This window comes from Pan troglodytes, chromosome Y (assembly GCF_028858775.2).
Source record: "Pan troglodytes isolate AG18354 chromosome Y, NHGRI_mPanTro3-v2.0_pri, whole genome shotgun sequence".
Lineage (NCBI taxonomy): Eukaryota > Metazoa > Chordata > Mammalia > Primates > Hominidae > Pan > Pan troglodytes.
In genome coordinates, this window is record NC_072422.2 from 5,767,924 (window position 1) to 5,779,184 (window position 11,261).

Consider the following 11,261-nt stretch of genomic DNA (forward strand, 5'->3'; position numbering starts at 1 on the left):
GAAACCTAATATTGTTTATTCAAAGGAGTTTATGTGTGCACATGTATCATATACATGATGTATACCAGTGAATGTTAGCAAATTATAATCAAACAAAAAATTAAGATATGAATTATCATGTTTGTACTAATCACCATCATTATCATCACCAACGTCATTGTCACCCTCTTAAATTTACTGTAGGGTAACAAGCCATATAATTTAATCTGGGATGCTTACAGGGGGAGGCCCAGGCCAGATTGCAGGAGAGAAGGAGGATGTTTTTCTTCTCCCAATCAACACTGATTTCATTAAGAAGTCTAAATGTGTTTTTCCCTTTAAATTTACATATTCTGTTTAGAAAACCCTAAGATTACTAGAAGTTTTAAAAGATATAGCAACACCTTTTATACAAAAAGTTGGAAATTATGTTTTTGCTAGCAATGAGAAAATGTTGAAAAAGATAGCAATGAGTAGATAATTAATAATCAGGGAAAATCATAGTTCTGAGAATGCATTATATTACTAGAGCTACCATAAAAAATTACCACATTTTGAATGGCTTTTAAAAACATATTTTTTTCTTCATTCTGGAAGCCAAAAGTCTGAAGTCAGTACGTTGCCAGACCTCTGAGATTTCTAGAGAAGAATTCTTCCATGCCCTTCCCAGCTTCTTGTTTTGGCCAGTAATCCTTGGCATTCATCAGCTTGTAGCTGTATCGCTTCAGCATCTACCTCTGTAGTCACATGGCTGTCTTCCCTCTGTGTGTGTCTCAGTGTCTCTAAATGTCTCTTTCTTTATAATGATACTAGACATTAAATTTAGGGCATACCCTAATCTAGTGTGACTTTACCTTAATTTGATTATACTTGAAAAATTTACATTTCCAAATACAGAAACAGTCACAGGTCCTCAGCGTTATTATTTCAACATAGTTTTTGTTTGTTTTTTAGAAAATTCAACCAACTGCAGGGTTATTATCAAATAAGTATTGGAATTTTGACACAAATTCCTACAAACCAAAGCTTCTACTAAAATAAATAAATAACAATGAGATAATAAGTTAACGAATGTATTACTCAGGTAAACCACCATATCTCATGAGATTAGCGGTTTACCTAAGTAATGCAGTCATGAGATTAGCGGTTTACCTAAGTAAATAACTCCAAAGAAATTATCTTCCTAACCACAACTAGGATAGTTTTTAGATTAGGCATATCCTCTGTCCTGCTGATGTTTTAGCTTTTCTTTGCTGTTCAGTCTTCTGGAGTTGAAAATACTTTAGGGGCCTCATCTGTTAAGGAAAACAAAAATAAAATGGTCAGTGAATCAGAGTCATTTTCCTACTTCAAATGACTGGATTCTGAGCTTCTCCATTATCTCAAGGTTTGCTGAGGTGGAGGGCTTAGCATCCAAACAACATGCAAATGCATACTGTGAAACACTAAGCTTCTTTCTTCTTGGAAACACCACTGGGAAGGAAAAAAGGGAGTTTCTCTATAATGGCAAATAACTTTGCTACAAAGTATATGTGAAATCAAAGAGATTTCACTCCACTCTCATAGCCTTCAGCACTGGAAATATGTGCTGACATGCAGACCAGCTCTCAGTTCTGAAACACTGGACCCTCTAGGAGACTGGCTAACTATAGAAAGTACTAAAGTTGAAAGTCCTTTTACATGGCCTCTTTAAACACACATTAGTTTTGTTGTTGTTGTTTGTTTCTTAAGGCCACCATGTTTTATTAATTTTACTCCACTCTGTGCAATAATTTTCAAGGAAATATCAATATGGAGTTCACTTGGTGTAATATTTATTTACAGCCACAAAAAATTCCAAATTGTGGATGTTTTACAACTTAAGGCTCTTTGTTACCTTTGATAATGGTTTTGCCACTTTATATATAATATTTTATTACTGTTAAAAAATTCAGCCTGATTAATTTTAGGGTCAAGAATCTATTATTAGAATTTGAATCATTTATATGATTATGTGACACAATCCTGTTGTATTTTTCTTTAACCCATTTTATGGACTCACTTTATTCTCCTCATTTGCATTACTGTAGCCTTCCTCTAAAAGCAAATAAGTTTACAAATGGATCCCAAATTGTTTTTGGTTTTTATTTCCTCACAGGTGTTTTTAGCTCCATTCTTTCATTATTAGTTCATTTTGTCAACAAGCATTATCACAAACTATATAATTGTCATATTGAACTTTATGCCATTTTTCAACTGACTCCCTATCTTCTAATACACCAACATGAAATTCATATTTGCTTCAAAACCTTCTACTGGTCCCCCAAGTATTCACCATTATTGAATTAGTTATTAATACTTTTGATTTATGCATGTTTACCTTCCATTACACTAACTTCTTTTCAAAGGTCCTGTTCAGAAAATTTTTCTCAAATAATATCTGAACATAAAAATGAAAGTTCCTTCAAAATAATTCCTGTTTACAACTTCGCCCTTCTATATGGCTTTTAGTTTCTTCATCTGTAAAATGAGTGATCAGATCATTACTATTTGAGTCTATTACATCTTTTGCAGCCTTTTAAACTTGACACGAGCCCTATTTGCTAAGTTACTATTAATTAATATCACAAAAACTCAGTTAGAAATTACATTTGATATAAGGCCAGGTGTGGTGACTCTCACCTGTAATGCCAGCACTTTGGGAGGCTGAGGCAGGCAGATCACAAGGATAGGAGTTGGAGACCAGCCTGGCTAACATGGTGAAACCCCATCTCTACAAAAAACACAAAAAATTAGCCAGGTGTGGTGGCGGACACCTGTAGTCTCAGCTGCTCAGGGTGCTGAGGCAGGAGAATGGCGTGGAGCCGGGAGGCGGGAGGCAGAGCTTGCAGTGAGCCAAGATTGCACCACTGAACTCCAGCCTGGGTGAGAGATTAAGACTCCATCTCAAAAAAAAAAGAAAAAAGTACATTTGATATAGTAATATACTTATTTAATCATATTTGATAATGTTACACAAATATTTAAAGTAAAAATGTATAGATAAATTTAATAAGTAAGAATACATAATTTTCCAAAAAAAAAAAAAAAAAAAAAAAAAAAAACACATACATTTGAAGACCTTAGCTTACACCCTTTGACCTCATATTGTGTCCAGGATTGGTGGGTTCTTGGTCTCACTGACTTCAAGAATGAAGCCGTGGACCCTCGCGGTGAGTGTTACAGTTCTTAAGGAGGTGTGTCTGGAGTTGTTTGTTCCTCCCAGTGGGTTCATGGTCTTGCTGGCTTCAGGAGTGAAGCTGCAGACCTTCACGGTGAGTGTTACAGCTCATAAGGGCAGTGTGGACTCAAAGAATGAGCAGTAGCAAGATTTATTGCAAACAGCGCAAGAATAAAGCTTCCACACTGTGGAAGGGGACATGAGTGGGTTGCCATTGCTGCCTCCAGCTGTCTGTTTTTATTCTTTTATCTGGCCCCACCCACATCCTGCTGATTGGTCCATTTTACAGAGAGCAGAGTGGTCTGTTTTGACAGGGTGCTGACTGGTGTGTGTACAATCCCTGAACTAGACACAAAGGTTCTCCATGTCCCCACTAGATTAGCTAGATACAGAGTGTCAACACAAAGGTTCTCCAAGTCCCCACCACAGTAGCTAGATACAGAGTATCAATTGGTGCATTCACAAACCTTGAGCTAGACACAGGCTGCTGATTGGTGTTTTTATAAAACTTGAGCTAGATACAGAGTTCCGACTGGTGTATTTAAAATCCCTTAGCTAGACACAAAGGTTTTCCAAGTCCCCACCAGAGTCAGGAGCCCAGCTGGCTTCACCCAGTGGATCCCGCACTGGGGCTGCAAGTGGAGCTGCCTGCCAGTCCCATGCTATGCATCTGCACCCCTCAGCCCTTGGGTGGTCAATGGGACTGATCACTGTGGAGCAGGGTGCAGCACTCGTTGGGGAGGCTTGGGCTGTATAGGAGCCCATGAAGTGGTGGGAGGGAGGCTCAGGCATGGTGGGATGCAGGTCTTGAGCCCTGCCCCCCAGGGCGGCAGCGAAGGCCCAGTGAGAAATCGAGTGCAGCACTGGTGGGCCAGCACTGCTGGTGGACCCAGTACACTCTCCGCAGATGCTGGCCTGGGTGCTAAGCTCCTCATTGCCTGGGGCCAGCAGGGCCAGCAGGCCACTCCAAGTGAAGGATCCACCAAGCCCATGCCCACCCGGAACTCCAGCTGGCCTGCAAGCACCGCGTGCAGCCCTGGTTGCCACTCATGCCTCTCCCTCCATGCCTCCCTGCAAGCTGAGGGAGCCAGCTCTGGCCTTGGCCAGCCCAGATAGGGGCTTCCACAGTGCAGCATCAGGTTGAAGGGCTCCTCAAGTGCTGCCAAAGTGGGAGCCCAGGAAAAGGAGGTGCCAAGAGTGAGCAAGGGCTGCCAGCATGCTGTCACCTCTCAATCCCCCCTTTAAACAGGACACCCCAACTGCTGTTGGGAATTTGGCTGATGACTGCTCTAGCTACTTCCTGCTGGATAGGGGCAAAGAAGGGGCCATGCAGTTGTAGTGTCCTCCAGAGGGGAGCTCTCCAGGCCAGGGGAAGTGCCAGCAGGTTGGTCCAGGTGTCCTCAGTAGAAGTTGCTAGTTGAACTCATTTGGGGTTCCATTTGTAAGACCATCTGTAGCTTGATGGCCTCTATCCGGAAGAAACAAATTTGACAAGCAGGTTAAAAATACCAGGTCCAAAGGCAAGTAACAGCAAGATGGCTGCCATGGTACCTAGAAAGGGGAGAAACCATGTTGCCCAAATCCAGAGGTTGGTATAAAAATTTGAAAGATGTTGTCTGATTTCAGAAGACTTTTCCTGTAAATGCCAGGTGGCATCTTGTACTATCCCTTACTGGTTAGTGTAAAAACAACACTCTTACCCTGAGAAGGTGCAGAGTCCTTCTTTTTCAGCAGTGAGGAGGTCTAGGCCTCAGCAGTTTTGAAGAGTCACTGCTCCCAAAGAGTCTATTTGGGATTGTAAAGTAAGAATAGATTTAGTTATTTCTTGCAAACTATCTGAGAAATCCTTTGAGAGTATGTGGTAATAGGATAATGAAGTTGATAAATCAGCTATTCCATTTCCTGTAGCAGTAGCCATTCCTAACCCTATAAGTAGGAGTATTAGTTCTATGGCTCTGTGCTGACAGACTTGAGCTTTGAGGGGTACTGATAAGGTCTGATTTCCTGGGGCATTGTTAATGTTGGGACTTAAAAAGGCTAAGGTGCTGGTGCCAGTCCAGTTAGTGGGGAGGCAGATATAGGTCGATGTTCCACCTAATAAGAATATGCCTTGGCTGAGTAGACAGAACTTTACCCTGGCTTTTAAAGGAATGGGATATACTGCTTTTTTCTTTACTGCTTCCATCTCTCTCTTTCTCACTTCAACTTCTTCTTTGTCTCTTCCTCTCTTTTTAATTCTCTCTTTGACTTTCTCTCTCTCTGTCTCTTTGTCTTTTTGTCTCCTTCTCTTTGTCTCTCTGTTTCTTCCTCCCTCTCTCTCTTTCTCTGACTTTCTCTTTCCTTCTTGCTGGTCTTTCTCTACCTCTGCCAGCCACTTATGCTGCTATTCTCCCCTCTTCTTCCCATTTTGATGGCTTTGGCAGTGTAAGAGTGCCACCTCCTTGTGTTTTTGCATTGCATGCAATAACTCTATAATTTCCTCGTGGTATTTAATGGCGGTTCCCCCAGAGGTTAGGAACTTCCTCTCTTTCCAAATTGCAGCATGGGAATGTAGGATTAGATAAACATACTTGCTATCTGTATAAACATTTATTATTTTTCTCTTTCCCAGTTCTAAGGCTTAGGTAAGTGCCACTAGTTCCGCTAACAGGGCACTGGTACCTGGGGGAACAGGCTTACTTTCAAGTATGGTTACATAACTAACTATGGCATAACCTGCCCTTTGTATCCCATTCTCCACAAATGAACTTCCATTGGTATATATGTTAAGGTCAGGATTAGTTAAGGTGACTTCTAAAAGATCATCTCGGGTGGCATAATTCTGGACTATAATTTGTTGGCAGTCATGCTCAATTGGTTCCCCATCCTCTGGGAGTAAAGTGTCAGGGTCTAGGGCCATGCATGTGTGTATTTGAAGCACTGATCCCTCAAGGAGTAGTGCCTGGTATCTAACTAGGCATTTGTCTGATAGCCATAAACTTCCTTTGGCACCTAGTATATCACTTACTTCATGAGTAGTCCAGGCAGTGAGATCCTTTCCTTGTATTATTTTGATAGCCTCCGACACTAAGACGGCCACTGCTGCAACTACCGTTAAACAGGGAGGGCAGCCTTTTGCTACTATATCAATTTCCTTACTTAGGTATGCCACTGGTTGTCAGGTTGTCCCATGAGTCTGAGTAAGGACTCCAAGAGATATCTCATCTCTCTCTATGACATATAAAGAGAAGTTTTGTCCTATGGGGAGGCTTAAAATTGGAGTTTGTATTAGGGCCTGCTTTAAGGTTTTGAAGGCTGTTTCTGCATCTGGTTACCATTCTACTAGATGAGTATTTGCCTTCTGGGTTTCCTTGATTAGAGTATAGAGGAGGCTGGCTATCTTGCTGTATCTGGGGATCCATAGCTGGCAAAAGTTGGTGATTCCAAGGAATGCCCTCGACTGTTTTAATGTCTTAGGGCAAGGATAAGCCAGTATAGGCTGTATTCATTCCTTACTGAGGGCCCTGGTCTTTCTGGCTATGATTAGGCCTAGATATTTCACCTGCTGTAGGCAAAGCTGGGCCTTAGACCTAGACACCTTGTAGTCTTGATTAGCTAGAAAGTTCAAGAGATCTAGAGTAGCCTGCTGGCCCAAGGTTTCCGAATTGGTAGCCAAAAGTAAATCATCCATATATTGAAGGACCAGAGTGCTTGGACTTGAGAAGTGGCCTAGACCTTGGGCTAGGCCCTGATCTTGGGCTAGGCCCTAGGCTAGGGCCTGACCAAACATATAAGGGCTATCCCTAAACCCTTGGGGCAAGACTATCCACGTAAGTTGGGATGTGTGGTCTGTGGAATCCTCAAAGGCAAAGAGGAACTGGGAGTCAGAGTGCAGGGGAATACAGAAGAAGGCATCCTTGAGGTCCAGAACTGTGAACCATTCTGCTTCCTCTGGTATTTGAGAGAGCAGGGTATAGGGGTTGGGTACAACTGGTTATAGAGGAATTACTGCGCCAATGATGAGTCTAAGATCTTGCACTAGTCTCCACTGACCATTCTGTTTTTGTAATCCTAGAATTGGTGTATTGCAGGGACTGTTGAATTTCCTTACTAAGACTTGAGCTTTCAACTATTTAAAAATATTCTGTAATCCTTTATGAGCTTCAGGCCTTAAAGGATATTGCCTTTGATAAGGAAAAGTGGTGGCATCTTTTAACCTGATTTGTATCGTGCAGGGATTTTTTGCCCTTCCAAATTGTCCTTCCAATGCCCAGACTTCAGGGTTGATTCCCTCCTCAAGTCAGGGACAACAAATGGGTAACTTGTTCCCCATATTCATGTAGGTAATAGCTCCAGTCTTGGCTAATATATCTCTCCCTAATAAGGGTGTAGGACTTTCAGGCATAACAAGAAAGGCATGAGAAAAGAGCAAAGTCTCCCAATTACAACTGAGGAGGTGGGAGAAATACCGGGTTACAGGCTGTCCCAGGATTCCTCGGATGGTAACAGACTTTGAGGACAGTCATCCAGGACAGGAGATTAACACTGAGAAGGCTGTGCCAGTATCCAGGAGGAAGTTAATTTCCTGGCCCTCAATAGTTGAACATACCCGGGGCTCAGTGAGATTGATGACATGAGCTGGTGCTTGCCCAAGTTACCCTCAGTCCTATTGTTGGATCATCTGGTTTGGGGCTTCTGACCCAGGGAACCTTCATCCTCTGGGGCAGTGTACCTTCCAGTGATTGCCTTGGTATAGTGGACATGGATGAGGGGTCAGCTTGTTTCTCATCAGACAATGTTTTTTAAAGTGTCCTAGTAAACCCCACTGATAACAAACCCTACCAGTTGATTGGCCTGCTCCATTTTGTGTCCTCTCTGAACCACCAAGGTTTGTTTGTCTGAGGGCCATGACTAAGGCTGCAGGCTTTCTCTGATCTTGCTTTTCCTTTTGGGCCTGTTCCTCTTGGTCCTTCTTATAGAACAGTGAGGTTGCCTGGTTTAATAATGCCTCTAGATTTTGTTCAGTGTCTAGGGCTTGCTTTTGGAGTTTTCTCCTGGTATCTGTGACTGATTGAGTAATAAACATCTTTTAGAATCAATTGACCCTCGAGTGATTCAGGTGACAGGGGAGTATAATTTCTGAGGGCTTCCTGTAGCCACTCGAGGAAGGCAGAAGGATTTTCTTCCTTTCCCTGAGTTATCGTGGACATCATTGAATAATTCATGGGCGTTTTTCTAATTCTCCTTTGTCCTTCTAGAACAGAAGTCAACAGATGTTTCTGACTCCGGTCCCCATGATCTCAGCCAAGGTCCCGTGGGGATTCATACTAGAGATGGCTTGCTGACAAGTAGGGAATTTTTTCCTTTCTTCAGCTGTCATTCAATCATTTACTTGGCTAAGATACCAGGTATCTCCAAACTCTTGGGCTGCAGCTAAAGCCACATTCTTTTCATTAAAGGCCAGGGTTGAATTTAACAGTAGCATGACATCTCTCCAAGTGAGGTCAAAGGTTTGCCCTAGACCCTGTAGGACATCTATGTACCTATCAGGATCGTCTGAAAACTTCCCCAGGTCTGCCTTGACCTGTTTTAAATCAGAGAGGGAGAAGGGGACAAGTACCCAGGTTGGGCCAAATTCTCCTCCTCCTACAGCTTGAAGGGGACATAACCAATAGCCCGGGGGTTTTTGTGGTCCTTTGGAGATTTCTTTGCTTGTTTCCTTCTGGGCAGGGGAGATTAGAGGAGGCTTATCATTAATAGGAAGGGGAGTTATAGGGAGACTAGGATATGGAGGTAAGCTGAGAGGTCCTCCTGTGGGATGTAAATTGTAAGCTCTGCATAGTTGTGTATTCTCCCTCAGTGAAAAGAAAGCTCGGACATAAGGTATTTCCCTCCATTTGCCTTCCCTCTTACACAAAAGGTCAGGATGCAGGATAGTATTGTAATTTCTACTTCCCTCAGGTGGCCATTTTTCCCCATCAGAGAGAGAATATTGGGGCCAAGCCATACTGCAGAAAAAAATGAGCCACCTCTTTTTCAGGGTTTGTGGGTCAAATTGATCCCAATGGCTTAGGATTCATTTCGAGGGTGAGCCTGTTGAATCCTGAGCGTTTCCCATCTGAAAGACAAAAATGACTGTGGTTTTGGTTTGTTTTGTTTCTTCCCCTGCCCAAGAACCTGCAATGGTCCCTGGAACCTGCTGATTGGAATAGTTGCACTCACTGATGCAGCAGCAGAAACAACCCCTGCCCAAGAACCCACAATGGTCTCTGGACCCAGCTGATTGGAATAGTTGCACTCACAGATGCAGCAGCAGAAACACTAATTTTCCTCCCAGACCACATGGAGGATTGAGGAAGGTCAGATTTAGTGGCACTTACCAATGCATTCTTGGAAACCTGCACCTTTGCCTCTCCTCATAGACCACAAGGAGTACTGACTGAGAAAAATCGGATTTAGTGTCCCTTACTGACACATTCTTGAAAACCTGTTAGAGTCCTAAGCATTCACCTATTAGTATTGGGACTTTACTCCTGTCCTATAAAGATGTTATGCTCCAAAAATGAAGTGGAGGGCCATACCCTGAGGGAGGGAAGGGATCTCCAAGGTTGGAAGAGTGACACCTTTTGTCCTCACTTATATGAATAGGAAGGATACAATTTCTGAGGCTCCCCATATCCTAGCTTCAGGAATAGCTTTTGTTAGGCCTGTTAGTCTGAGGAGGGATCCTAAAATTCCAGGTAGTCCCCACTATGATGCGGCTTCGGGCAAAAATTATGTCTTTCTGATTGGTGTGCCCAGGTGCCTAAAGAAGGTAACAGAGTCTTGGAGTTTATACTATAAATCATTCTTACAGGAGAAACTAGAAAAGCACCAGAGACAGGTAGCAATTTTTAGAAGTGAAACTAACCTTGGAGAAGAGAGGTAAGAGGAAGTTTGTCTGGCAGGCATTAGGACCCAGGGGTCAAGCGTCAGGATAGATAGGATAGATGGGCGAGTCTTGCTTGGGTGACATGCCTTTGAGAGTTCTGCTCATGGCTGCAGGGTCAACAAACTTGTTGTCGGGAACCCAGAGCTGCATGGCTTTCCTCTCTGTTGACTCTGGCTCAACCTAGAAGTACAGGAAAAGTGGAAGCTGGTTCTAGACAAACCAATTGTTCCAACTCCGAACAGTTGTGGGTGTTAGAAAGCCCTTTCCCAGAAAGCCTGACACCCGTGTCTTTAGTCCAGCAGCCACGCTAGTCTCTTTTAACTGGCCAACAGGTGCCCGGTATTTAGCCCCCGAATTCTAAGGGAAGATAGGACAGAATAGCAAGTGAAAGGGGCCCGATGGTACTCACCGCTTGGCAATAGGTGATTGTCTTGCCACTTAGCTATAGGCAATGGTCTCACCACTTGGTGATAGGTGATTGTTGTCCATTCCTCCTGGTGGTTTCATTGTCTTGCTGGCTTCAGGAGTGAAGCTGCAGACTTTCATGGTGAGTGTTACAGCTCATAAAGTCAGTGTGGACACAAACAGTGAGCAGTAGCAAGATTTATTGCAAGGAGCAAAAGAACAAAGCTTCCACAGTGTGGAAGGGGACCTGAGCGGGTTGCCACTGCTGGCTCAGGCATCCTGATTTCATTCTCTTATCTGGCCCCACCCACGTCCTGCTGATTGGTCCATTTTACAGAGAGCCGAGTGATCTGTTTTGACAGGGTGCTGACTGGTGCGTTTACAATCCTTGAGCTAGACACAAAGGTTCTCCGTGCCCCCACTAGATTAGCTAGATAAAGAGTGTTGACACAAACATTCTCCAAGTCCCTACCAGAGTAGCAAGACACAGAGTGTCGATTGGTGCATTCACAAACCCTGAGCTAGACACAAGGTGATGATTGGTGTGTTTACGAATCTTGAGCTAGATACAGAGTTCCGATTGGTGTATTTACAATCCCTTAGCTAGATATAGAGGTTGTCCAAGTCCCCACCAGAGTAGCCAGATACAGTGTCAATTGGTGCATTCACAAACCTTGAGGTAGACACAGTGTGCTGATTGTTGTGTTTACAAACCTTGAGCTAGATACAGAGTGCCAATTGGTATATTTGCAATCCCTTAGCTAGACA

General features: G+C 43.2%; 1 long non-coding RNA gene across 1 annotated transcript; it reads right to left on the bottom strand.

Annotated features, from left to right (window-relative positions):
* Window positions 1–350: 350 nt before the first annotated feature.
* On the bottom strand, window positions 351–10,746 carry LOC129138915 (uncharacterized). Its single transcript, XR_008542150.2, has 4 exons — window positions 10,498–10,746; window positions 10,068–10,268; window positions 4,879–4,963; window positions 351–1,274 (listed from the first exon to the last, which is right to left on the bottom strand). It is a non-coding gene; the product is annotated as an uncharacterized LOC129138915 (long non-coding RNA).
* Window positions 10,747–11,261: the final 515 nt, after the last annotated feature.